At 42.6% G+C, this 27,764-nt stretch overlaps 1 protein-coding gene across 4 annotated transcripts in view; it reads left to right on the forward strand.

The window, feature by feature from the left end:
• The first annotated feature begins 15,077 nt into the window (after positions 1 to 15,077).
• Positions 15,078 to 27,764, forward strand: part of GLI2 (GLI family zinc finger 2) — a 191,859-nt gene continuing 179,172 nt past the window's right edge. Inside the window, exon 1 of one of the 4 annotated variants that reach the window (XM_071435246.1) lies at positions 15,078 to 15,212. The gene's annotated coding sequence lies outside the window, so the exon portion shown is untranslated. Of the gene's footprint in view, positions 15,213 to 18,653; positions 18,803 to 18,836; positions 19,454 to 19,586; positions 19,648 to 27,764 lie in introns of those variants that run through there. The other 3 variants (XM_071435247.1, XM_071435245.1, XM_071435248.1) reach the window with 3 other exon arrangements.

The raw sequence follows: 27,764 nt of genomic DNA on the forward strand, positions 1-27,764 counted from the left end.
GCAAATATCTGACTGTTTACTTCCAGTCTTGTAGCTGCACCTTGATGAGGAAAAGAAGGGGAGATGAGGAAAGGAGACTGCAGAGATTTAAGCAATTCTGACAAGGACAGGAAAGAAATCAGTGCTTCTAGAGAATCTGTCTCCTAAATTTCTCTGTAGTGCCTACTGGACCATCTGTAATTCCCACAGAGCAGGATCTTCAGAACTATTGGAGAGGCCACTGAGACTTGAAGTCTTTTATAATTTGTCTTCCTGAGCCAGAGATACCTCTCAAGTACCTAGGTGTTATTTAGAATAAGGTTATTCTGACTCGGATAAGCAAAGGGAACTCACCTTCTAGTGGACACAACACCATAGCTAAAACTTATCTTAAAACTTCAAGTTCCTTTAAACAAACTCTTTTGTGAGTGGAATTAAAGTAGGAGAGAAGGGGGCAGACCAAACTGAACAATTGCTGGGAATATGAAAATTATATAGGGCCAATAATGTGTTTATCATAAAGAAGAGCTGGCTAAAAGCTGTAGGAGGACAGTGACAGCTTGCCAGGTTTTCTTGTGGGCTTTTTTTTTTCTATCACTATTTTAAAGTTTCAGAAAAATTATCTGTTCTACAGAAATAATGCTTTGATGCACTTTAAAATATATGGTAGCCAGCATAGTTTCTTGCAGCTCTGGAGGTGTTGCTCTTTCTGTTTCTGGAGAAACTGTGACCCTGCAGGTCTCAGGTGAAACCCCTCTGTAAGTACAAATGCTCTGCCCCACGTGGGCTTTGCAGAGCTGGGAGATGCTTAGCTAGTTTTGCCAGCCTGGATCTGAACCTTGAGTGACTACAGGAGGGGAGGAGGGGAGTAGAGACACCAAATGGCTCTGTCATAATTATTCAGGAGGTATTTAAGGTAGTGCCATGGACTGTATTGCTTTGTGTTCCACGTTTGTAAGCAAAGCCATGGAAGACAAGAGTTCCTCATCCTGCTGTAGATCTAAACTGGAGTTGTGAGTACAGGTAAGCAAAGTGTGAGGCAGTCCTCAGTGCACCAAGATATCAGGACTAAAGAAACAATTGGATCAGTGACACACCTCAAAAATTGCAGTCAACCATGTTAACATACACGAAGGTTTTAAAAGTCTGTACGTGCCTCTTTCTCTTGTATCAGAATCCATCTCACAGGCCATAAAATACTGTCAGAAACTTAAAAACAATAGCAAAGGGTGTGAAACAAACTAGAACTTGTTTCTGGATAAGAGCAAGAAAGAGACAATTCTGCTGATGTCCAAAGACCCTGTGATAGCCAGAAATCTCCATTGGAAAAAACTCACTAATGGCTCCTGGGAAGCAGATTATGGTCCAGAGTACAGAGAGGGAGAGGAATCAGCAGCAACCCTCCCAAAGAAGTTCTCTCCACATTCAAATATGGTTGTCAGCTTGAGATTTGGGTCTGTGCATGGATACCCTGACCATGAACCAGATTTATTAGTTGGGAAGAGAATGGTACAGGATGTTAATGATTTGTTACAGGCATGAAGCAGAGATGAAGGGATCCTGCTTCCTAATTCTTGTGCTGATTTTATAGTGAAGTGAATTGAAGAAAAGAAACACCGATCATGGAGAGCCTTGAATTGTTCTTGCACCTGAAGGTGCAGGGATCTGGTTTTTGCTGCAGAAAAATGATCATTAGAAAAGATGTTTTTGAGCCAAGATCAAACAGAAGGGCTGTAAGCAGGAAGAGCAGTGTGATTTTTTTTTTTTTTTTTTCCTTATAACTGTTTTTGTGCATACTGTAACAGCTGTACATTGGTGCCATCTACTGCCTGGCCTGGGGCTGTCCCTGCCTGGATCTCTGAGGGCATCACCAGAGACAGGTGTAGCAAAAGTGCAACAAAGGAAGAAAAAGCTTTACTCTGTTGATGCCCTGACATAACAAGAAAAATCCTACCTACCTGTCCTGATGAAAGCTGCAGTGATTTAAAGGGAACAGAGATGTTAACCAGTGATACAGCTCACTTGCCTTGGAGGTAGGACAGAAACCATGGGTGAGCATCTCTTTGGCCTGAAGGAAACATAAAGGAATCAGCTGGATTCCTTAGCTATGTTCACATACTATGGCAAAATAAGTCTCTTCTGATCCCATACAGATGCCAACAGCAGTGAGACACTCTGAGAGACAGGGGAGGAGATCCTGCAGCTTTCACAATGCCGATGGTATATGGCTTCTTCCCTGAGGTCAAAACAGAGGTTCATGTGGCATCTGTACCAGAAGACTGGCACTAGAGCATAGCCCCCAGCTCACACCCTGCAGCCACTGTGACTGTCACCAGCAGCAGGCTGCTGTACACTTCTGAAACTTCTCTTTGCATGCCAGGGCTTCTCTGTAGCCCATGTCTCTCTTTTAATGCCATTACCATAACCCACCCATAAAGCTTCCATGAAGCTGCTGTTCACAGTGGCTGTAAAAATAATATATGTAGGGAGTGTTTCCATCAGCTGGTCTGAGCTGCACAGCACAGTTCACATCATCACAGCTAACTCAGCTGAGGCTGCTCCAGGAGACTTTCTAGGAAAGGTGGGAGAATGATCAAATGTGAGGAATTGCTCAGGCTGGTAACAGTGCTCCCTTCAGGTAGGACAGCCACAGGGATCAGGAGCAGGACCTGGCATCCTTCCCTGGTAGAACAGGAATAGGGTTCATGTTCCTCTCAGTCCAAGGCATTTGTTGTTATTAGCCAACAAACTGACCATTTACAGGGCCCTTAGCACCACTGTGGTTAAGGGTTTCATCAATACACTGTGCCCTCTTTGTCAGTGTGCTCTCCTCCTTTCACAGGCAACAGCAGCCGAGATTCCAGTCCCAGCTTTGTGACCAGCCACCAAGCCAGTGCCCAGGCAGCAAGAGCACAACCAGCAGCAGCAGAAAAATGCCATCTTCCAATAGACCTGCCCAGAGGAAAAGGGGGAAGAGTACTTGAAGACAGACATGGTGTTTGCCTGACTCACAGCTCAAGGTAAAGGATCATTTAATGACACAGGTGTCTGTTTACTTTGTGACAGAGATTGTCTCAAATATTTTCAATCTGTGGGTAAATGCTGACTTTTCTAACATGTCATTCTGAAGCCTCGTTTGATCAGTATGTTTACAAGGTAATCTCATAACCAAAGACTCTTTTAAGTGCTTGTGGAGTGCCTGAGTTCAGTAGGATCTGTCTTAGTTTTCTCTGCTTCAAATGAAAATCAATACCCATCATAAGTATCCCAAAGCCAGTTCCTATCCAAGGATAAAAACTTTTGTAGGTAAGAATGTATATATTTGTTATTATGGAAATTATACTTTAAAACTGTACAAATAAAAGGGGTTTCATTCTCTTCTTTAGAAATTACCTTTCTTAATAATTCAGTTTTATACAAAGTGAACATAAACTCTTTCTGAGAACGTGAGAAAAAAGAACGAACATTTTCTCAGAGCTGCAAATCAGTGGAGACTGCCTTTCAGGAGAAGAAACTTGAGTTTCCCACTGGGAGCTGATCCCACATATGACTTTTAGGAAGACCAGCCATGGCCACCAACAGATACACCATCAGAGCCAAACATAAGCCTTCGGGGGAATGTGATCTGACAAGCAGCTGCCACTGCTGAAAACTTTCTTTGTAGACCCTGACATCTGGCTTCCTCAGCTGCCAAGCTTGGCTTCCTCCAAGGTGCCGCAGGAGACACATCTCTGCAGCAGGTAGGAAACTGGGAGGATAAAGATCACAATTTGATGTGACTGGAAGTAGGAGATGAGCTTGGCTGGATGTAAGGCACTAATTTGTATGGCCTTTGCAACACCTTTTATTTTCTACAGATTTGTTCATGAGTTGGCAGTTCTATATGCATAAATTATTTTAGTAGAAGAAGGGAAAGGCAAAGAAGGGAATGGGAAGAGTCACACCAGAACTTTCAATCCATGTTTATATATTCAAAAGATTGATATAATTTGATGTGGCTTCAAACCAGAGCTCCAAATCCAGTGCCTTGCTACATCTAAAAGGATGTGCACACCAGTATTAAAGGTGTCAGGAGAACAAAATTAGATAGGACAAATGCAAATTTCACAAATGTGTGAAGGCTGAAAAAGTGGTGGTCTCTTCAACCCCCTGAATACTGTGGTGATTGGAGACTCCCCTGAGCTCAACGTGGCAGTGTTCTGCTCCATGTCTGGAGCTGAGCTCCCTGCCAGTCTGCAGTGGTTTTGTTTGACACACAGACCATGAGCACTTCAATCCTTTATAAGGTGTGGGTGAGACCAAGCTGAGGCTTTTTCAGATACTGAGTAAGCCAAGGTTTCATTTCAAGAGGGGATCACTTGAGACCTGAATGGGGAGACAGGGTGAAGGGAAGTTCATGTTGCTACACTAGGTGTGACTGCAACGTCACAGTGAGAACAAGGTGTTTGTTTTCCCTGGCTTGCCAACTGCTAGCTGTACAGGGAAGGAGGAAAAGACCAAGATGAGTCACTCTCTGAAAGTAGGATTTATTACTCCTTCCTCTGAAGTGTCTGTTCCCAGTGTGGGAGACAGGCTAGGTCACTGGTTTCAGAGAGGAAGCTACTTTGAGTTGAGTCTTGGCAATCTTCAACTACCAGTTTTCCAAAAAGGTTTAAATGGTTCTTTACTTTATAATAATTTTTGCATATAATTGACTGAACTGCTTTGTTCAAAACTTGGCTCCTGCCTAGACCTCAGTGAGGAGGAAAAGTAATTGCCTGAGTTTAAATAGTCCCCTGTTTATAATCCAAACACTGCAGCATGGAACCATTGCATGAGAACTGGGAAGTAAACCTGACTACAAGCCAGCTCCTCACAAATGTGAAACAAATGTCAGCCTTTCATTATCCAAGACAAAATGTAAAGCAAACAGCTTCCGAGGAAATTCACTTTTTAACCTATCTATCTCATTGAAGGATAGAGGTTTTCCTTGAAATGCAGAGGAGAATATTTACTACAAATACTTTATAATAGTGAAATTATAGAACAGTGTGGGATGGAAAGGACCTCAAAGACCATCTAGTTTCAAGCCCCCATGCCTTGGACAGGGACACCTTCCACTAGACCAGTTTGCTTAGTGCCCCATCCAGTCTGGCCTTGAACACTTCCATGGATGGGGCATCCACAGCGTCTCTGGGCAACTTGTGCCAATGTCTCACAACACTCAGAGTGAAGAATTTCTTCCTTGTATCTAATTTAAACCTGCCCTGTTTCAGTTTAATGACATTTCCCCTTGTCCTGTCACTCCATGACCTTGTAGAAAGTCTGTCCATCTTTCTTGTTGGCCTCCTTCAGTTACTGGAAGGCTGGCACAATGGGTCTTCAGCAAACATATTATATCCAGTATACAGAGTTATCGCCAGAAATGGCAAAAAGTTAAACAGTACCTTTTAATATCTACCACAAGATGGCAGAGTTGGACTTAGAACAATTACAGTTTTGGGTAAACTGATAACTAAAACTTCAGACTAAAAAAAGTCTTTGTGTCCTGTAGAAAAACAAAAAACCAAGAGACAGTTATTACATCTTTCCATGGCAAGGAATTGCATGTCTATATAATACCAATAGTAGCAAACTTATCAGATCTGGCTAGCCCTGAACTGGGACAATGAAATGTGGGCTCCCTCCTGAATACCGTGGTCACAGTGGAGGAAATTACCTGGATGGTGACATGTAAGAGAACTGAGGAGTGTTTTGGTGGTACCTTCTTGTTTTCCAGGGTCAGGCAAAAGCCAGCCAGCAGCAACTGAAAGTTAATTCCACAGATGCCAGAAATATATGTGATGCAAACGGCCAGCTACCATTAAACTTCCACAAACACATTTACCATAAACAAAAAGTTACTCACTTCTTGAGAAGTGCTGACCCTTACAGATTGTCTCTCCTAAGCAGCTCCCTCCAAAAATGCAGTTATCTGACAGCTGCACAGTAGTGTCTCCCACACAAAAAAGTTGCTGTCTTCAGGGGTATCCCGAGAATCAGATTTCCTATGCTCCAAAATGGTGGTATGATCCTCAGGATGCTAATCACCAACAGAATGCTACTGGATCCTATGGGGAAATTTGGCTCTATATACACATCTTGGGGCTGCTCTGAATTCATGTGGTCTCCCTTAGCTGTGTGAAATTTTGTTGCTGGGTAGCTGGAAGGTGACTTGGGCTGTGCTAAGTTATCACATGGATGGGACTACGTGGTGACTTTTAACCAATGTAAATACACAAGAACTCACACAAGTAATGTTATGAGCATCATATATGGAATAAACACCTTACATATTCATGTTATACATTTATGGCCAGACTCACTGTCCTTGGGAGGGTAAAATGCCTACCGAGGGTTGATTATCCAAGGAGAGCCTTGTCTGTGCAACTCCCACTTATCTAAAAGAGGTCGTTCCATTCTTGCCAGGTTTCACAAAGGTTTTTTGCCATCTCAGTTCCTGGTAAAGGTGTAAATTTCACTTTCCCACTAGATGGCAGATTGTCATAGTTGAAATACTCGTTCAGGCCCATTCCATTAATTGAGCATCGTCTACTTGCCAGCTTTGTAGTTGAACTGTTTCATGTACGAATGCATTGGAACCAGAATAGATATGGTGATGTGCTCCTCACCAATTTGTTTAGAATTCAACAAGTTTGTTTACTTATTGATGGATCTCACCTGAGCTCAGTTTGACATTGCAGTACCTACACTGCAGGACACATGGTTCCTGAGAAATGATGGGCATACATCAGATGCACTTTGCATCTCCACAGGACCCTTTTACACAGCTCCTCTGGGGCTCTGCAGGAAGGAGTGTGTTGGCCAAACCACTCTCCTACAGATCTAGGATGTGTGCTGTGGCTCTTTCAGATTTCTTGACACAGGGCATCTCAAAAAGCCCAGCACTATGACACAAAACAATTTTTTTCCTGTCTGAATGCTTAACAAATTGAACATACTTTCTAAGAGCTGGTAGCTGTCCTGCTCCACATTACAGAGCTTCTCAATGCCTCTTTCCCTTGCAAGTGATGAACTCTTCATTTGAGCAGGTCCAGGACTTCAGAATGTTGCAGCAATAAAATCTGCAATCCTGATGCTCCTGTGCTTGCATGAGGTTCTTCAGGTTCCAGTTCTGGCTTCAAAATTCAAAGCAAACTCTTCTATAACTACTAGATATTTCTTGTTTCACTCAAACCCATAAATTGTTACAGACACCTGGAAAGATAACCTTGACTCACAGGACACTTCATCTAGGTGCAGATTTTCTCCCCTTGAACTTGTTACTTATAACCTTAAGAAATTCTACTGGAACTTGTGCTAGTGTCATGCACTGAGTGATGGATTTTTCCTGCCTTACTTTGGTGCAACATTGATGACAGTTGGTCCTGGTGACTTCTCCCTTACCCATGACTCAGTTTGCTACAGTGCTCTCCTGGCTCTGCAGTCTGTGTTGAGGAAGCAGATGAGCTGTTTCAGGATCAAGATCTCTCCAGCTAAAACTGCAACACAGATTTTCCCATCAGTGTTGGGGATTTAAGCTCCATTAGCCACTAAGCAGGCACTGGCACTTGAAATTTCACTTCTGAAGGAACATGTGTGAGCTTTGCATACAAAGGCAAATAACAAATTACACTTCAGGATGTGTTAACTTTGTCATGTGCTGTTGTTTCAGCAGTGGGGGCCTTTTAACAGTCCCAGAGAGGTGTGATGTACTCACACCTATCTGTATCTGTTTTCCTAACTCTAGTGCAAGTCTTTCAAACTTTCATTTGAGAGGATCAATGCTTCCTAATAGGTTTTCAAGGGCATGGAGCATTCTCACACTTTCCTGTGACCTAGGTAAGGACCTTGACATCTCACAGAATTGACTGGAGCCTGTTACAACTGGACTGACCTGTTGTACTGTGGTAGCATCAAACACATACAGGTCACACAATCTCTTTTTGAGAGGAGGAATGATACCCCAAACTGGCTGTGTCCTGGAAGGTGGTGATCTCCCTTCACACATCTAATTTGAATTACTCCTGTTGTGGCAGATTAGCACTGACTGGACACAATAATCAGGACACTTCTGGTGCCCCATGCTGCTGGGAGCTTCCTTGCCCTTGTTACACGGTAATCTTTTCCATGCCTTTTGCAGATGTCAAGCTGTCAAAGCAATTCCCTGGGTTTGTTTGTTCTTTCCCTACTACTAGTTTTTCAGTGTAAAAGGTGGATTTGCAGATCCATCTCTGGGGGGAGGGTTTGGCTCTTCAGAGAGCTGTACAAGTCCAGCAAATAGAGGCATGTGGAAATCCTTCATTTCACCCACATGTAGCCCTTCCTTCAGGCTCCCAGCCTGCTTCGAGCCCATTCCTCTTTGTGTCCATCTGCAATTTGCTGCAAGTCTTTTGTTGCCAAGTACTTTTTGACTGCATACAAACAGAAGGTCCCTAGAAACTATCTGAATTGATCTAATGGAAATCTGAAGACTGTGGCAATGAAAAGCCCAGTTATATGGCAGTGACAGTTTTTCTGTGCATAAAAAGCTTGTGACTAAAAGTCCAATACTTCATAGACTGCAGAAGTGGGAGCTTTATATCATTTCCAGCTCACTAATAGTGTTGCCAACTCTCATGATTTTATCATGAGTCTCATGATATTCTTCTTAAAAGCTTAGTTTCTGAAGTCAGGCAATTACATGAGAATCTTTCTCTCTCTCTCTCTCTCTCTCTTTTTAACATTCTTTTCTTAGCAGCAAGTTTCTAGCCCTGATGCTTTCAAGGGGAAAAGAAGGGAAAAAAAAACCCAAACAGAGGAAGCTTTAAAAGATGACCAAGGTTTGTCCTGAAGACTCAAAAACACCAAGAATGCAAACCAAAAGTGGTACATAGATATTACTGTTTGCTTGTTTCTTTTTAATCTTGTGGGCTTTTTTTAAGCCAGCCTTATGTCCAACTCATGATTTTTGAATGCCTGGGATTGGCAACTCTATTTTGACAGGCCTAATGCCTATGTGTAGCACTGGAAGTCCTGTTATAGTATTTATTTTTAGAAAAGCTATTTTAGCTCATTTGGCACATTCTTTATAGCTTCATCTACCTCGTGTAGTTCGACTCATGGGGCCAGATCCTTTGCTGGAGCAAATTAGAGCAAGATCTGTGATTTAAACCATCTGGAGATCTAGCTCATGGTGCAGTCATCTGGCTTTACTGGCAAAGGGATACAAAATATAGTCCCAATAACATTTTTAAAAACTCCATAAACTGTGCCTAAAATAGTCTTCCGTCGTTCTGGAGCAGATGTGGTACATACAGGGAACCCAGGATGGAAAGCTTCAGAGGGTTTTCTTGCTGCTTGTGTGAGTGCATCTCCATAGCTCACTCCATCAGATCTGCCTGTCATGGGTTTTGTACTCTCCCCATGCACTGCACCACAACTGAGCTGCTGCTTAAGTGTGTCTGTGCTGGGTGCTGTAAAATCAAATGTGATTTCCATACAGGGAGATTCCTACTGTGCTTCCTTCTCTTCATAACCTTTTACCCATTGCAGTGGAACCATGTAGCTTAACATGAATGAAGGAGCCCCTCAGAGAGCAGCTCACATGGAAATGTCTTTGTGCTGGGCTCCCAAAACCCTCTGAGGGCAGACAAGGTCAGTGCTGCTCTGGAGTTGGATTCCTCAAGGACCACAGAGGAGCTGCAGGAAGTGGTCTTGGTGACTCAGCTGATGGCAATCCTCCTGCTGGGTCAGCATTGAGACAATGCCTGGCACAATGGGAGAAGGCAATGTTTGCTTCAACATCCTTCAGGTAAAGTGCAAGGTGAGGTCTCTGACCATTTGCTTCCAAAAGATCTTACAAACCGTTTTGTAGGAACAAAAATTGGCATACCCTTTCAGGAGACTGAAGTAGTCAAAAAAATATGGTAAATCAGAAAATGGATTTTGTAAAAATATATGCAACTCATTTCCAGCCCTTTTTCCAGATGTTCTACAGTGAAAGTCCCCACAGCACCATGCAGTCCTCCTGAATGTCACTGAACCTTTCCCCTTTGCTGGCAGCACTTCATGAGGCTGAGCTCCCCTTGCTGAGCTGCTGCCAGTGTTGACTGGAGTTGTTTAAAGCTGCTCTTCAGTTTCTGTGACTGAGTTGTTGGCACTGCACTAGAAGATGTGAGCCCCTCTCCTGCTATTCAGTGATTCCAGTGATGACTGCTGACAAAATGAAACATCAATGCTCAGAGTCCTGAGGAAGTTTCGAGGAAGCTGCTTTGCAGTGCACAGGAGCTCATTTTGAAGGTGGTGGTGGGAAGGAGGCCACAGCTCAGCAGCTCAGCTGCAAATTGTGCAATCCCTGAACCACACTTGTGGCTGGAGCTCTTTGCTCCCAGGAAAGCACTGTATCTAGGATGGCCCATTTCCTCAGGGACTGTACCCATGCAGGGCCCAGGGCCCACTGTGGTCTTCTGAGCTGCTGGGTTTGTTTGTTGTGGGCTTTCTCGTGGTTCTGCCTGCGTCACTCTTGGTTGAGTTATTCTTCTACAGTACAGTCTGGGCTTTCCACCTTTGGACTACAGGGTGTGCACTGTCTCAGGTTACATCAGCTCCAGCCTTTTTCTGTGTTTGCTTTGCATTTTTCTCTGGACTCATTCAGAACCTGATTAAGTTACTTTGTCCTGGGCAGCTAACTCTTTAGAAAAGCTGGAGAAAAGGGCATTTTCTAGAGAGCATTTGGAAAGGAACAGAGGTGGGCTGTGCCTAGCACCCCTGGGAGTGTGAGTGACCTAACCCAGGCTGGTGGAAAGTGCTCTGCTGTAACACTTGGTAGATTCACCCTCTTTTTTTCATGGTCTTCCAAAGTGTGGCACACTTCACATGGCAGCTGTGACGTTCTGTGAAAGTTAAGGAAAAGTCTGGGCAAGGACAATCCTTCAGGGTGTATGTGATTACTTTTACTGTGATTTATTCTTTTGCAGTCAGAAGGGGAAAATGTAATTTAGTGGCGCAAGAAAATGCTTACTGGGTTAAGTGTGTTCATTTCAGAACATTTCAGGTTTCACACAATTTGGGGAGAGTGTGTTCCTGAGAGAAGTCTCAGGGTGTAACAAACTGTTGGGCTGCACCAGGATCCCATGAGTTACCATCCCAGTTCTGGGGATCCTACTGGTGCTTAGGGGTGCTGCAACTAAATGATAGAAAGACTTTTAACAGTATTATTTCTGATATTTGGAATATATTCATAAATTGGGACTACAGGGCTGTATTCAGTGTTTGTCAACTTCTTTAGATGATCTTTGAAGAGAGGACTGTTGTTCTTTGCACTGATTAGAATCTGCACGGTCAATATGGACGTGTTCATGCCATAAGCTCCTGGCTGGGGGAAGCTCTGCTCTCCTTGGGGCTGCCTGGGTGAGTCATTCTCACCCTGTTACATTTAGCATTTGGGTTATGTCATATCAGCTCTGCCAGCTGGAATTGAGACATTTGCAGTGATACTAGAAGATTAATTGTCCTATTAAGAGGTCGTATTATCAAAGAACCAGATTTACCTCACATTTTTATATCAACATAATACAATGGGGTTTTTTCCTTCCATGTTTTATGCTAAATAATTACTTGATTGTTGATCCTGAGGAAATCAAAAACTAACAAACTACACATTAGTAGCATAACCTCTCTTCTTGTGTGTAAAATTGCTACCAGTATATTTTCTAGGATTTGTTCACTCCAAATTTTGGAAGTCTTTGGGGATGGAATTTGTTTTGCCTTGTTTTTTTTATTAGTATAAATATTGTAATTTTCATTCTGTTTTGGAAAACTTTATTTGAATCCATGCATCAGAAACAATGGATTCAAATGAATGGATGGTTAGGAGATGGTAGAAATTAATTTTTGACTTTTGGTGAAAGTTTTGTGGTCCTTGCTAGTCACCTTCTGCTGATGCCATTTTTCTGCAAATATATTAACAGATCTTAGTTGTCTTGGATAATTAAATAGCCTCTGCATTTAAGAGAAAGATGTTAATTTTGTGTGTGGTTCCAATGTTTGTCCTGCCTATGGTTATGTGACCTAGTGTATATATTATGTTCCACTGAGGACTTTATCCCATCTGCTTCCCCATGAGACATGCACAGATCACCTCCTGTGTGTAAAGCCAGCAGGATCTAGGCTGTTTTGGAAATGTTTGGGATGTTCCAGAAGAAAGTAATCATATTAGTATTATAGAGCTCCCTTTCTGTGCTTATTATCCCAAAACCACTAACAGAGAGAGAAATGTGCTTTAATTCTGTGGAAAGGTTTGATGCTGTGTGCGTTTCAATGGAAATAGCTTTGTCTCTGTGGATGTGTAGCTTTATAGCAGCAGTCCCCTAAGTATATGTAAAACATATTCTGCTGGTAAACCACTTTTTGTGTAGTCAATATGCATATTTATTGGTAAAACATATGCACACTGTCATCTGTCCAATGTTTTACGTGTTACCCAATTTCAAATGAATAGAATAAAACAACTGCATTAGGCTGCAGTACATTGGTAAGAAAATATTTATTCTCATCACAGGGAGCTCTGAAGCTCACGAGTGACTGTGGTTCCTAACACCAAGCCCAATTAAATAGGGTATAGAATGTTGCCACGGTGGCAGTTTGGGTTGTGCTCCCTCCATGCAGAGCACAAAGTAACACATTAAGTTCAGCAGCGGATCCAGAGAAAAGGGGCATCCAAGCATTAATCATTCATTGCAGTGCTTCATGAAAGAAATCACAGTGAAAACAAAAGCAGGAAACTCAACTATTCTGAGAAGCACTTTGAGATAGCACTAGTTTCAGCTGCCAGGTATTTGCACAATCAATCAAAATATATTTATTTATCAGTTGAATCATATATTAAAACTCCCAGCTATGCAGAATAAGAGGCAGAAGAGAAATATTGAATGAATACATACAAAAATACTGAAGCCTACACTTTCTAGAAATAATACATAAATGTCATTTGCTGACAAGAAAAACAGATTGTTGTAAAAGGAACTCCAGCAATGACCTGACATCAGAATCACAATTTCCTGTGTCACAGGTTAGTGAGAAATTGCTTCTTTACAGCCTAACAATTCAAGGAATAATGACCTAACATTGTTCCACTGTGAATTGGGGCCAAGATATATATTTTTGCAGGTAGCAACAAATAAGAACAAACCTTTCAAAGAACTAGAATACATAAATCCTAAAGCACACCAGAGAATTCACCAGTTTTGACATAAGCAATCTATAAACAATATAACCAATTTGAAATATATTAGGTATGATTGCAACTGTTCCAAGTCTCTTCAGCAAAACTGGGCTGGACCTCTGTGGGCAGTACATAGGAGGGCTATCATTTAGGGATGTGGAGTACTTCTGATTCCAGATGTTTGTGCCACTCATTTATTCAACAAATGTAATGGAAATTCACATTGGCTTAATAGAGTTTTCAGACACCTCCTGCCGTTCAGCCAGCAGTTTCATGTATCTGTGGCCACATTCTTTGCTCATCACCATAAGTTGTTAGTCAGGATTCATGGTAAAGGATTCAAGGTAAAGGTATTTTGGATGCTTGACTTGAGATAACTCACAGACAACTCATTTCTGAAGAAGGCAGGCTACCCCTGAAAATATGAGTACTGAAAAATTGGAGCCTTTTCCAGAACTCTTTGTATTTATACAACTTTGGCTGTAGTTCTGCAACCCCTGGATGTGTTATCTGGAGAAAGGGGCCTTTAGTACACAAGAACTCTGAGATGTCAGTGATGCAGTCATATTCTTATTTCTAATCCTTCTATTCCTTTACAGCCTCCTAAAACTAGGACTAGCACAAGAGTTCGTGCTTCTGCTAAAATGCCATCCAGCATGGAGGATTTGTAATTCCTCCAAAAGACTTAGAAAAAGTGATCTACAAAAGTAAATAGGATGAGATCACTTTGAATGCTTTATATACCCTTAAAGTCAGGGCAGAATAAAGCAGACTGAGCTCTGGCAAAGGATTTCTTTGTGAGACAGCATTATCTAGTAGCCTGAATTTGGGTCTATGAATTGGGATTTCCTTTCCAGCTGTATCAGGGATTCTTTATCTGGCCTTGGATTAGATAAGCATTAGAGATCCTAATTAATGGTTATACAACTATGAAGTTTAAATGGATAAAGTTTTTTGGCTGGAGGAAAGCACAAACTTTTATTACAGGCACTGGCCACAGTAGATAATGTTTCAGCAGTCCAACCTCAAGGCAAATCTGTGCAAATTATTTATCAGTATATATACACTGTGTATATGCAATATGGTATAATGTGTACAGCACCAGGTTATACATTTTGTACTGACAAGGATTTCTATTTTTCTGCAAAGCCTAACAAATTTTCTCTTCCTGGAGCAGAATGAAAAGTCTTCTTGTTAGTTTTCCCTCATGAAATATAAATATAGCTTCCAACAAATCTCATTGACTTTATATCAATGTCCGAGTGTTGCTTTCTGTTCCTTGCCAATTCCAGCTGTTTGCAGTTCCTCACACAATGCCACTCACAGGTATCCCAGTTCCTACTCTGTGCATTCCTGTGCCTGCTCTCTTCCCCTCTTCCCTATAAGGAGACAACAGATTTCCAGTAACCCAATCAGCCCTGGGGAGAGAATTGTTATCTGGGCTCTCATCAAATCAAGCATTTTGCTGGGGACAGATGAAGCCCAGAGGAGCCCTGCAAGGCTGCTGTGCTGCCCTGCTCCCTCCTCCCAGGCAGGCAGAGCCCTGTAGCCCATTCCTGGCTGGCAGAGGGGGCTGCAGTTAGAGGGACAGGGAGAAGAGGAATAAGGAATGAGAAACTGCAAATGGTTATGAGAAAAGACCATCCCTTAGAAGCTGCACATTTTGTTTTCACATCTATGCCAGAGAGCAGTGCTTCTGCAGGGTTGCTTGTTTTCCTTTCCCCACATAAGCACAATGCACTGCTGCTTTTCTGCAGCTGGAAACACTGTGAGAAGCACAACTTATCCCTGAGCTTTTCATATGAAACTTTCTGCAGTTTGATCTTGGCGTTGCCAGTCTTAGAGCAAATTGTGCTTCCTTTTTCAGACCTGAGTGAGAAGGGCCCTCTCAGAGTGTGACAGCAGGCTGGGTCTGCCAAGGACAGCCACAAATGCAGCACTTCTTGAAAACCACGCAGACATGATGGGCTCTGTGCACTTTGAAGAAACTTCTGTCCTTCTGCTAAGACAGGTAAGGATGGTGTGTGTATCCCTGGTCCATTGTGAATGCCCAGTCAAATGGTTTATTTATCATTTTACAAGCAGAAATTTCAGTGTATATAGTCATGTGAATAAGGTCTTGTTTAGCAGGGCTTTTCAATTTGAAGTTGAATAAGAACTTGCATGCTCTCTGAAATGACAGGCAGGCTTCCAGGCCAGTTTTGCAGTAAATAGATGTAGCACCTTCTTTCCTGATATAGTATAGAAGTATCATTTTGTAATCACAGAAAACCCTTAGAAGAGTTTATGGTATTAGTTCAATATTCATGATCCAGTATAGATTAAACGAGCCAAAAATTGATCTTTCCAATGCAGCAGAAAACCTCCCAATCCTCCCCCAAAAAACCAAACCAAACCAAATAAAATACAAAAACAAACAAACGAACAAAACCAAAGCAGCATCTACCAGGAAATTAACATTGAAGTTATAATTTGAATATACTTTGGAGAGAAGAAAAATAAAATAATGCTTAATCAAAATGTAAAATGCAGGGAGATGGCACCTGCCTTGAGAAACTTAACACTGAAGTTTTAAACAAGAGACAACACATACATGGAGGCAGATAGGAATCAGAACTGCATATCAACCCCATGAGTATCAGCTCATTGTCTACCCACAGTTACATTTCCCCCAGGTAACAGGGCAACTTTAAAAAAAGAAAGGAATTTACTGTGCCAAAAAATCTTTCCCATTCTCTTAGTAAAATCCTGAGTCAGCATTACACATGACATTGTTAATTCATTAAATATCACTGTGATTAATTACATTCAATAGATACGAGGTGCATTCAGGTTCAGTGCAACTTCATTGACCCCAGAGCTGGTACAGCTGTTTAAATCAGGGCAGAAGTGGTCATGTACTACTTCCCACTTGGACTTAAACCAGGCATCATAAAGATATGAGTTGCATGAAACATGGGTTTAGGCTTCTATCTCTTAGTGATCATCCCACATGTAATTATTTTCTACATTCTAAAAGAGAAGCATATTTAAATGTGATTTTTTTTCCCTGGTAGCTTCTACCTGTGAATATCCTTTGGAATACTCAAATGGGCCTTTTAATTTATCATAAGGATTTATGAAGATTTATAGAAAGAATTCTATAGACACGAACAGAACAGACTGGAGCATTCCCCACTGCTTTTTCAACAATTGTCTTTTAAGATGTACTTTAATAAAGAATTACAGTCCATTTTCAGAACTATATCAAATATTTTAATAGCCACATTTGTGCCTTTTGAGGCTAGTCTAACTTCGAGATTCTTTCCATTGACCTAACAGAAATGGGACAGATCCCAGATTAGCAATCCTGGACTTGGTGGTGTGTCAATCTTTTATCATTGTGAGAGGTTTTTTCTAAAATTGTGATTAAAAGACCCTCTTTCCTTAGTCCTGAACATTTTGGAATGTATCTTCTATATCCACATGATCGTGCTACAGCAAGATATAGTAAGTGCACGTTGTCATATGTCCTTACATCCCTACTTGGTTTCATCCCTATCAAGTTGTACAAGAGCAGGAGGGAAGACAAGAGGGAAGGTTTGCACTTTGACCCGTTGTTCATATTTTGGTTCTTTTATGTGTACCAAATGTCAGTCATCCTGTCGTCTATTTAATCTCGGACACCTACGGAAGATTAAGAGAGGGCAGTTCAATGAGCAGGGCAGGAGAGGGAAGGATAGATGAGCTACAGCAGGCAGATAATCTAAAAGCCGACTCAAAGTTCTCAAAAAACTCCAGCCGTCACCAGCCATCGCCAGCCGTCATCCTTCAGACAAAAAGGAGGAGTTTCCATTCATGCTTAAAAATCTCCATCTTCTAAAAGATTGGCATGTGAGAATTCTAGAAGGGAAAACTGTCCTTCTTTACATAACTCTGAATTAATCCTTTAATTCTTCCTTCTTTTGATTTTAAATATGTTCTTGGCCAGGAGTCTGGATGTACACATGTTTATCACTGTGCAGCAGGAATTTAGAACATATCTAGTGTTATTGTTTTGCCAGCTTGTCGTTTTGATCCATCCAAAACCCTGTTATTCTAACCTATATCTCAAGCTGCTGGGTCATCTTTCCCAAGTAAAGTAACCTGGGAATAAGAGTGAGCTTTGTTTTTGGAGATCAAAGACTTTTTTTGATCCTTCTTTTGGTAACCAAAGCCTCCTCTCCCTTGCATGGTGCTTATCAGTAGTAGGTGCAATGAAACTCCTCTCTGCACAAAATTGTCCACTTGGATGGGGTAAGGTTGTGCTGCTGTGCCAGCACTGACTGCATATGTACCACGGAGAGAGGAGAGAATTTCTTTGGATAAAACACTGTGTGCATATTAATGCAAGACTTTGACAAAAAAAAAAAAAGTTGCAGTGTTGGTGGTTGGCAAAATAACCTGCCTCACAGTCCTTCCCAGGCTATCTGAATGGAATAAACGGGATTTGGGAGTGCATGGTGAGCCAGTTGTCACCCTCAAATACTAGCCTTCTAATGACATCCAGAAAATAAGGGGGGGGGGGGGGGGGGGGGGAGGAGAAGGAAGAAAAAAAATGAGAAAAAGCTATGTGTGCAAAATTTCAGACAGAAGGCACCCAAATTGGTAGCTGGTTTTTAGGATTAAAATTGTCGTGTGAAGCAGTCCAGCCTGGTTGCTTTGCACAGGCTAGAAGAGGAAGGTTTCTGAGTGGTTTGTGCTCATTTTCCACTTGCCCGGACCTGGGCTGCGTGTCGGGCAAATCCGCTGGCAAATGTTAACACTGCCCAAGGGACTGAAAGTGAAGCTGGGGGCTGATGTGGCATGCGGTTGCCATGGTACTGGCCATAATCCTGCCGGAGTCAGATACCCTGATGATACGGCGAGTTTGAGCTTGCTCTGGAGTAAAGCGCAGTGACCCTTCCCAACAGCATCTGGTTGTGTTTTAAACTTTTGATAAATTCCATAGCCAAAGAAATCAAAACAATTTAAATAACAAGCCCAGCTTGGCCAAAGTCCAAGTTCAGGCTGCTGCGTTTCTCATTGGTACTGCTGTTTAATGTAGAATGGAGCAAAAGCAAAGATATTCGGGGTGGGAGCGGGGCACTTTTTGGAGATTCTTTCTCCCCTCCTCGTAGCCTTAGTCCCAGAACAAGAGGATGAAACTAGATTCAGCCTCCGGCGAGGCTGCTTATCGCGTTTAAGGAACAGTCTTTAATGAACGCGTTTCTCCCCCTAGATGTTTCTGGCGGGTAAAGCCGCCCGTGTGCGAGGATGTTCCGCGGAGCTCTGCTGCCTCCAGCCCTGCTGTGGCGGGGGCTTGAAAAAGTCGCGCAAACTCGCGGGGAAAAAGCAACCACCAAAGTTGGAGGAAAACCACCCCCAGCTCCATCCCCGCCTCTCCGCGAGCGAATCTGCACAAGCCAAACTTGTGCTGTTTGGGGAGGGGGGGCAGCTTTCCTCGAGAAGGGGGATTTGTGTGGGCTCGCTGCAGATGTGCTCCAGCTGAGCGCGGTGTGCGGGGGCTCCCGGCGCTCCCGAGCGGCGCGGCCGGGCTGGGTTGGCGGAGCGGATCCCACAGAAAGCCCCGCACCCAAAATGGTGCGGTTCGCTGAGGCGAGGGGGCGATCCGGGATGAAAGGGGCTGGGGGGTGGAGAGAGAAGATCCGGAGCGGTGCGCTGCTCCCGCGCCATAAGGGTGGGAAGGTTTAGATTTCCCTTTTTTTTTTTTCCTTAAAGGGCGGGTGGAAGAGAAAACAGACCCTAGAGCCAGTTTTCCTCTTGTGTCAGGGCTTGAAAGCGCTCCAGCGTCCTCCTGCAGGCTGCTCAACTTCATCCCTCGTGTGTGTGCATGTGTGCGTATATCTATTATATACATAAAGTAGGTGTACGTGTGCGCGCCGTGTCCCGCCGGCGGCCCGGGCGGATGGGCAGCAGGAGCCCCTCACCTCTGCACGCCGCCCCCGGCCCTCCACAGCGCTCCCTCCCTCCCTCTCTCTCTCTCTCCGTCCTTCCCCGCCCGCCTCCGCGGAGCTGCTCCGCGGCTGCAGCCGGGAGAGCACCGCACCGCCGGGATCCGCGGCAGCTTTTGGCGAGGAGCGGAGCGGAGCGGGGGAGAGGCACAAAAGGGAAGGACGGAGGGAAAGTCCCTCCCACGCCCCCCTCCCCCAAGTTTATGATGGGGGTCCGGAGGAGCAGCGCTGCTCCGCGGCAACCGCTCGTCTGCTGAAAACTTGCTGCTCCGCTTTTTGGGTAAAGTTGATGCTTATTGTGTCTTTTCATTGTGCTTTTTATTCTTTTTTCCCCCCCTCCTCTTCTCCCGCTTTGGCTGGAGCTGCCCTGCGCCGGTGGGGGGTGTGTGTGAGGGAGGGTTCAGTTTGGTGAGGGGCTCTCCTCGCAGCGGGTGCCCAGGGGGGCCCGTCCCGTGTGTCCCCCCGACCTCGCAGGTGAGCGGGAAGGATGGGGCCGCGCGTGTATCCGCTGTGTCCCCCCCTTTCCCCGCCAGACCCCTCCGGGACCGTGCCTCCACGGCCATTGTTTTTCCCGGGGGCTGCGGTGACAGTCCCAGCCCCGGGCTGCTGCCGGGACCGCCTTGCCCCTGGCTCCCAGAGGACGGCAGAGCTCCCCAAAGCGAGAATTGAGTTCGTCTTTTTTTCAGAGGAAAAATGAAGTTGCCCCCTCGCCTCCTTGTCATCCCCCCATCCGGGAGGGGCAATCTTTCGACAAGTATATTTGCTGAGGAATTTAAAAAATTCCCTGCTGCAACTTGATCCCTGTGTGATGAGGAGCGGGTTGGAGAGACCCGGACTCCAATCCTATTAAGGACTTAGAGAGTTGAGAGTTTTTCCCCCGGACTCGGTGGCTTTAAAACAATCAGGGAGGAGGGGACGGAGATGGGCTCATCTAGATGCCTTTTCTGCCTCAAGTGATTGCCATCATTTCCTGGGAAACCTGACTTTTCCAGCGCGGGGGCTTAGAGTGATTTATCAGTGGTCCTGCTGCCGGTTTTCCCGAGGTTTACGGGCTTATTTATTTATTTATTCATTTAGCTAACCTGCAGCCAGGGCTTCAGAACTTCCCGGGCCGGGGCTGCGGCTGAGCCGCGGGTGCGGTGCCCCCTCCGCGGGGCCGGGACCCGGCTCGGCCCCCGGTGCGTGGCCCGGGCGGCCAAATGTCCGGGCGTGGGGGTCATCGCCGGCCGGGCCAGTGAAACTTGTGTCTTCCCATAGCTGCCCTCGCGTTTCATACTGCCCCAGGTGCTGGAAAACTTCGTGCTTACAGAAATTAGCATTTTATTGGTGTATGGTGTTTATATTTTTACGGCCACAGATAAAGGTGCTAGTTGTAAAAGCTTGTCTACCCCCTACCAATCCCCTTCTGTTTTCTTTTTATTCTTTTTTTTTTCAACTGGGGCTCTTGGGATGTACAAGAATTTGAAAGTAAGCGTTACTAGCATGTGCATAAAACAGCATTTAAACAAATACTGTATTGGCATGTGCTGTGGAGTTGGTGCCAAAAAAGTTAAGTAAATAAGCCATGAAATTCAAAATACACACAAGTGGAATAGACTGATTTGTTGTAAGACTTGCTGATTTTATCTGCTTGTTCTAGCTACCTTGCTTTAAGAAAAACTTTGGAGGTCTTTTTGGGGTTGGTTTTGTTTTGGTTTTTTTTTTTAAGTTCTAAACCTAATAAAAGTAACTTCATTAGAAAAGAAACTAAATTCACCTGGAAAAGAGGATTGTGCTAGATAATTAACTAATTGTTTATGCTGCTGAGATGTTTGAATTGCGTGATAATTGCTGCATACAGCAACTACAGTTGGTGAATTGGTTTGGTTCAGCTTTTCTGATGGGTGGATATGGTAATTTGTATTTTGGCTGTAACGTCAGGAAATGGTGACACCTGTCAAACTTTGAATTGCAATAGAAATGTATTGAATGTTATTGCAAAACTGACAACTTTTAAGAAGCGAGTGAAATTCATTATGGCTTTTCCACTGTAAACAACTCCTGGAAATTTGTCATTTGATTGAAAGCATGACCTATCTGTAGCACTGCAAAGTGCCTGATTGACTGAAGATGAACTTGTTAATCTATAGGTATGTGTATATCCAACCTCTGGTGTGTGTTTGTGAAAGAGTTGATCTTTAAAGCAAGTTGAGGTAAGATTCACTTCATCTCGAATGTTGTTATTGCTTAAAGTATGTGACTTTGAAGTGCCCAGAAATGCAACTGCTGTTCTTCAAAGGAAAACAGATCTCGAGGACTGTTTCCAACTTCCTTTCAATGTCTTTCTTTTTTTTTTTTTCCTCCAGTGTGTCAAAGGGGATGTATACAGATGGACAAATTCTATTTGTGTTAGGTCATTCAATTAGAGAAAAATTAGAGCCATAGAAGAATTTGAACTAGATGCATATGTCAATATAAATCTAGCATAATTTCATTGAAGCTGCTCCAGGTTATACTTGGATAAAAGAGAATAGAACTTGACCTCAGACATCCAATACATAGCAGCTTGCATTCCCAAATGTCACACTGAAGTCACACTTAGAAAAGACAGCCTTCTGGCTGCATATATATAATGAGCAGTATTTTTGTCATTGTTTTGAAAACCAGTTTGAACTTCGATGTCAAAGAACCATTTTTGATTATGTTTTCTGTGATTCTAATGATCTTACAAGTTTATACCACAACTTCCCTTTCAGTGGCACAGTTGTATAGAAGCTGCACAGGCTCTGGGGCTGTGTGATCAGCCGTATACAGAAAGGGTTATGTGGTTGCTACGGTTTTGTCTGACTTGAAAATACATTTTTCATGATCCCGATACTTTATTTCTATTCTATACGTTTGAATTTTTCAGTCCTCTGGACACATCTCTTTTTTAGTTTAAGGACAGGGTAGAGCATATGACCTAATAGCAGTTTCCTTATTCTCATTCTCTGTTTGCAAGTTCAGAAGACACTTGGTTAACTGCCTGCCCCTGTTTTTGGTGGCCTACTGTAAGCCAGTTGTTTGCCCTGTAGTCTGAAAGGTACACAGATACTTCATGCTTTTGTATTCTGAGAAGTGCTCTGTTCATAGTGAAGTTTCCAGTGCAGATTAGTGAAGGCAGTGGATTCAGCAAGCAGTCACCAAAATCTGTATGTATTTGTGGAGCAAACACCTATCTATTGCCCCGTCACAAAGCCTCCACTTAATAATCTGGCCAAGGATTTCAAGGCAGTGAGTTTTTTCAAAGAAGCTACTTAGGAACATTAGATGTGACTATAGCATCAAACTAATTAGTTGCCACTCCATTTCTATGAAGCTTCTAGGGCTTTATAGAAATGCAATATTTGCACTTCTCACTTGCTGCTAAGGCATTGAGGTTAAGCGGTCTCTGCTTTTTGTCCGCTTTCTTGCTGATGGGAAAGATTCCAGGGCATTGTTCAAGAGCTGCACAACCCCCTTATGTACCTGGGTAAATGTTTTAAACAGTTGCACATTTGGACAACTTGCCACAAAGCATTAAGTGGTATTTAGGGTTTGCTTCAGCTCTGTTGCCAGGACCCTTGTAAAGAAAACCAAAACAACTTGTAGGTATTTGGGAATTAATTAATGCAACACTAAATAAAATAACAGCAAAGAATGAATCCTCCTAGGAATGACAGCAAGAAGGCATTGTGTTAGAAAGGCAAATAATACATGTGTGCCTGTGCATATCTACATGTATGTACACACATTTGTGTGCATGCATGGAATATGCACAATTCATGACCTGTGTATACAGCAGATCCCATATATATGCATGTTCTAGAAACCAACTGGTGTTTGGTGTAAAAGGAATGAAAATTGCATCTTGCATGGCAATCTTGATAGTTCAAGAGGCAAAATTGCAGGTTTCCTTTGTGAACAAGTGAGTGGAATGGAAATAGTGGGTAATCAGGTCAAATTTTCTATAGACCAGCTCCAGTTGGGAGTGAATACATGTTTGATGTGTGTAGTCCAGGAGAGGCCACAGAACTTTTGTTCATTCACTCTTGGCTACTGTAAAACCACAACCCATAACCTTTAACTTCTTATAAACAAAGTGAACCCAAATGCACTAAAGATGAAATGTATTGCACAAAGGGAACAGGAAAATTGTCCTTTAATTCAGAAGGTCAGAGCTGTAAAAATTGTTTGGGATTTGTGAATATTCAGTACCACAGCAAAAAGAGGCCTCAGTGCCTGGAAGTGGACACCCAAATTAGAAAAAAATTGAAAATAGGCTCCCTTGGGCTCCTATTGTAATGAGTGGAAGCGTTTCTGATACTGTCATGGGCATGACTGCCCAAATACATTAGTCACTGGTGAATCTTTTCTTATCGTTTCACAATTATTTGTGATTGGCTGTCACCTTTCTGCAATTATAAATATTCTAAGAGGAAACAATACAAATTAGAACTGTAGGTACCAGGATCTTTGTACTGGATGTATTTCTTTTTACTTTCTAAGTGTTCTTTTTCATATGAAAAGAGTCTTGCAGCTTTATCCTTATTCAAGTCTTTTCTTTTTGTATCTACTGGGGAGAAAACCATTAATTTTGAGGAATGGTGAGAGTAAGCCTTAAGCTGTCTTTGACATTTTACTTTAACTTGAATAGGTTAATTTTTTTTTTTTTTTAAGAAAACAAGTTGGTGGGAAGTGTGTTTTAACTGTGAGCACCCGATTTCAACCATTAGCATAAGAAAAAAAGTTTTAGTGCATTTACTATTGTATTGAATGAAGAGTTCCAACAGTCAGGGAAAAGAAAGTAAAAGGCTGTAAAGAAATGATGGTCTATTCAGATTATTCAGCAGCCCAGAGCTCTGGTCATCTGCCTCTGAAATCTGTGATCGGGATATCACTTTTATCTTCCTGTGCCTTTCTCTCCTCTATTTCACATGTTCACTTTTGTCAAGGTTTATTGATCACGTTTTCTTCTCTGCAAATCTGTGGAAAATTTAATGAACCAAAAACAACTGAGAAATAAAAGGAACTTTTTATTCATTAGTCACTAGATTGAATTTTGTTCTATACTCACTACCCTCTTGCCTCCCATGTGCCTCATTGTGTCACTCCTGCAGCAGTTACAGTATGTACAGTGGGGATGGCCACATTATTAATTCTCTTCCAGGGAAAAGTTTGTTTAAAGTTGTGAACTCATGGCAGCCCCAGCTCTGCTCCTTGGCTTTTCTCTGCCTTCCTGACATTTGGATTCTTGATTGTGGTGCTTCTGTCACTAAATGCCTTTAAGTGTGTATTCGGCAGAGCATTTACCTCTTCAGGAATTAAATGTATTTGCTGCCTAGCAATTAAATCCAAATTTAAATGATTGCAGATTAGTAGTAGTTATTTACAGTCCTGATTGTTTTGGTGCTGTGATCCTTGTTCATTACACATCTGCTTTGCCGTGGTGCTGCCCCAGAGCGCTTTGTGATGCAAATGCTTTTGTTAACTTACAAATAGTTTCAGTATCTAGATCATCTCAGGTGACGTATTTAAGTCGCTTCTTTTTTCCCAGATGGACTTAAAAAAAGCTGTAATTAAATGTGGCTTCCAGTATGATTAAGCTTTGCTAACATTTTCCATGGAACGATTTACTTGAACTCTGGCACTTTCTGAACTTGTCTCTGGAAGATTTTTCAATAAACGCCCCTTTTAACATTAATTTCATTTCATTTAGTGCAGCTTGTAAGTGTAGGGAAATGAGTTAAAATTAAGCATATATCTGCCTGAGAGATTACTTGGATGTTTCTTGATTCTTAAGAACTTTACTGCTACCCCATGTTAAATGCAAAGTGTAAATCCCAGGGGAAGCAAAACGGTAAAGTTCTGTAGAACAGTCCCAAATACTCTCCCAATGAATAGTAGCATCAATCCTGATACTTTTAAAGGATGACCTAAAAGCCACAAAAAGGACTCTGGACTTGAGTTTGTAATTTCAGCTACAGTGATGGCACATCTGTTTTTCTGTGCATGGAGTGACTCTGTTCTGTAGGAGTAGACACTTGAAAGCTTCAACTGCCTGTAAATCTAGAGAGAGGACTTTGTGCCCAGCAGAATGAACCCTGCTGGAAAAATCTGGGGGGAAGGGGGGTGGGGGGAATAGTAATAAAACGTCTCCTATCCCCTGTGAAATGTAGGATTTTAGTGGAGGTAACCCATTCACATGAAACTAATGGAATCTCTCCAGAGGAAGACAGACACCTTCTGTGGGATGCTGTGCCGCACAGGGGAAGCCGGTGTGGGTCCAGCCCCGCAGAGAGGAGCACCCTGTGGTCACAGTCCCTCACCCCTGCCATGAAAGCGGCAAATACCCCCAGCAGGGGAGCAGCTGGTTCTTCCCACAATCTGCAGGGGATGGTTAGCTGCACGGCTTAACTCCTACAGTGGCAGTGGGAAAACTTCCCGCGTTACAAATGCAATTCAGAGGAGTGGAGATTCTGTAGCACTACAGTGCTGTGGCTTATATTCATCACTAGGAGCTTTAAATATCCAGTCTCTGGAAGTTAAATCCTGTTTTGTTTAAATATATATTTGGTGATTATAGTCTATTCAAGCAAGCAGATCTCCTGGAAGTTGTTTAGCGCTGTGTTAAGCAGTTTGATTCTGTCGCTAAAATTCATTGAAAACCCCTTGAAAACATCTCAGCATTTATTTTTTTTCAGCTTGGAAAGTGACATTCCTAGTTAGAATCAGTGTATTGCTCCCCTCCATGCTGACCTGAGGAGCTCTATTAGAGCCCTTTTATCACACCGTCTTTAAAAGCAAGGTCTGTTGATTGCTGCGGTGTTAAAAGAGCATCAGTTCCCAACACCAAGATCGCTCCTTTTCACAGCAATGCTCAGCAATGCCCCTTTGTGCGGGGGACAATGCAATAAGTCAGACAGGACTTTCTGAGCCACCTCTATAAGGAACTGTAAGGGCTGCTGAAGTACACTTGTGTTAAGTTGAATTGATTGAAATTTAATGGCTGTTAGTAGCTATGAATGGTAATGATTTTCTAGAGTATCTTCACCATGCTTGACATTAATAACTGTAGAGTGTGTATGTGTGACGCTAGTATGTTATTCATTTTTAAAGATGCTTTCTCCCAGCCCTCTTTCCCATAATTTAGTTGCTTTGATGCTTCAGAAAAGAAAAAAATCTTTGTGCTTCGAAGAGCACGTACATCTTGTCAACATAATTTTGTGCTCAAGATTTTTATTTTTTCTAATTCTAACATAAATCAGACTACAATATAGTGAGAGTGATGAATTTGTTTTACATGCCATCAAGAATTATTGTTATGCAAATAAAAGCTTTAGAGGTGCCATGATTTACTTAATAATTTCAAGTTCTAATATTTAAGCTCATTCATTATGTTTGAGTAAAAAAAATAACAGAGCATGTTCATATTTTAAAACGTGAAATGTGAGATTTGTGTGCATTTGCTGTGTGTAGTTGCTGTGTAAGCACATTTGATGGCTAAGAAAGAATCAATCAGTGTTTGCATTCGGCATCCTATGCCTGTAGATGTTACAGAGACATTTCAAAGAGAATAATCAAATATTTGTATGTAAGGAGAGGAAGAGGGTGGTGAAATATCCTTCACAGATACAAAGAAACAGAAAACTGCCAAAGAAAACTTTTCTGGCCTTCAGAATTTGAGCAGGGCAGCACAGTTTTGCTATGCAAAGTGGCCTTTATTTCATCCTGAGCTGTTTGCTCCCAGACCTGCCGCCTTTGCCGCACGGGGAGGATGCACTGAGGAGCTGGTGAGAGCTGTAGGCATCCTGGGTCAAAGGTGAATGGGAATGTGATGGCAGCAGGGTTTGCAGGCTTTGATATAATTTTTAGTGTGCTTCCCAAAGGCTAAGGACAAGGGGGAGAAAGTTTGACACATAAATACATCTTGAATCTCTGAAGATAAGAATAGATTTTGATTTTATTTCTCAAAAATTGAGGTCACAGTGGCCTGATGACAGGTTGAAAGCCCATCACTCAATTTTTTTTCTGTTTCTTACTTTTTTTTTTTTTTCCAAATGAACAGACAGATTCTTATTTTTGATACATTGTACCCATTGAGTTAGTGACAGCATATTCAGGTTTTGAAGTTTGTGGCCCCAGGATCAAGGTTTAGCACCAGCATTCAGGCCTCCCTGCCCAAACAGTAGTGATTTTACTCATAATGCCGTTATAGAATCAAACCTCTTAAATTTGGTAACAGTGAATTAAAAGTGAATCTTTATAAAATGCAAGAGGGTCACGTGTTTCTGCGATTGCTACAGTTCATAGCTGTGGTAGTAGGCTCAAGAATTGCTCCTTGACCTCTTCAAGCCCAGGGGACCATTGGCCAGGGAGCAGAGTGGTACTTGGCTTTTAGTAATTTTGACAACTTCTCCTTTTGCTCTGTGTTCTTGAGGAACTTGGAGGAGAAACTCATTCGGATGAGCCATTCAAGCCGAGGATTTAGCTGGGTGTTAAAGGGCCATTTGGGAAGTGGCACACAGTGTATGTACCGTGATCAAGTTAATTATGTTGCTTTGGCAACCCCAGCTTTGGTATTTCCTGGCTAG

Source organism: Agelaius tricolor, unplaced genomic scaffold (genome assembly GCF_023055355.1).
Source record: "Agelaius tricolor isolate 1412-34295 unplaced genomic scaffold, bAgeTri1.0.p SCAF_10, whole genome shotgun sequence".
Lineage (NCBI taxonomy): Eukaryota > Metazoa > Chordata > Aves > Passeriformes > Icteridae > Agelaius > Agelaius tricolor.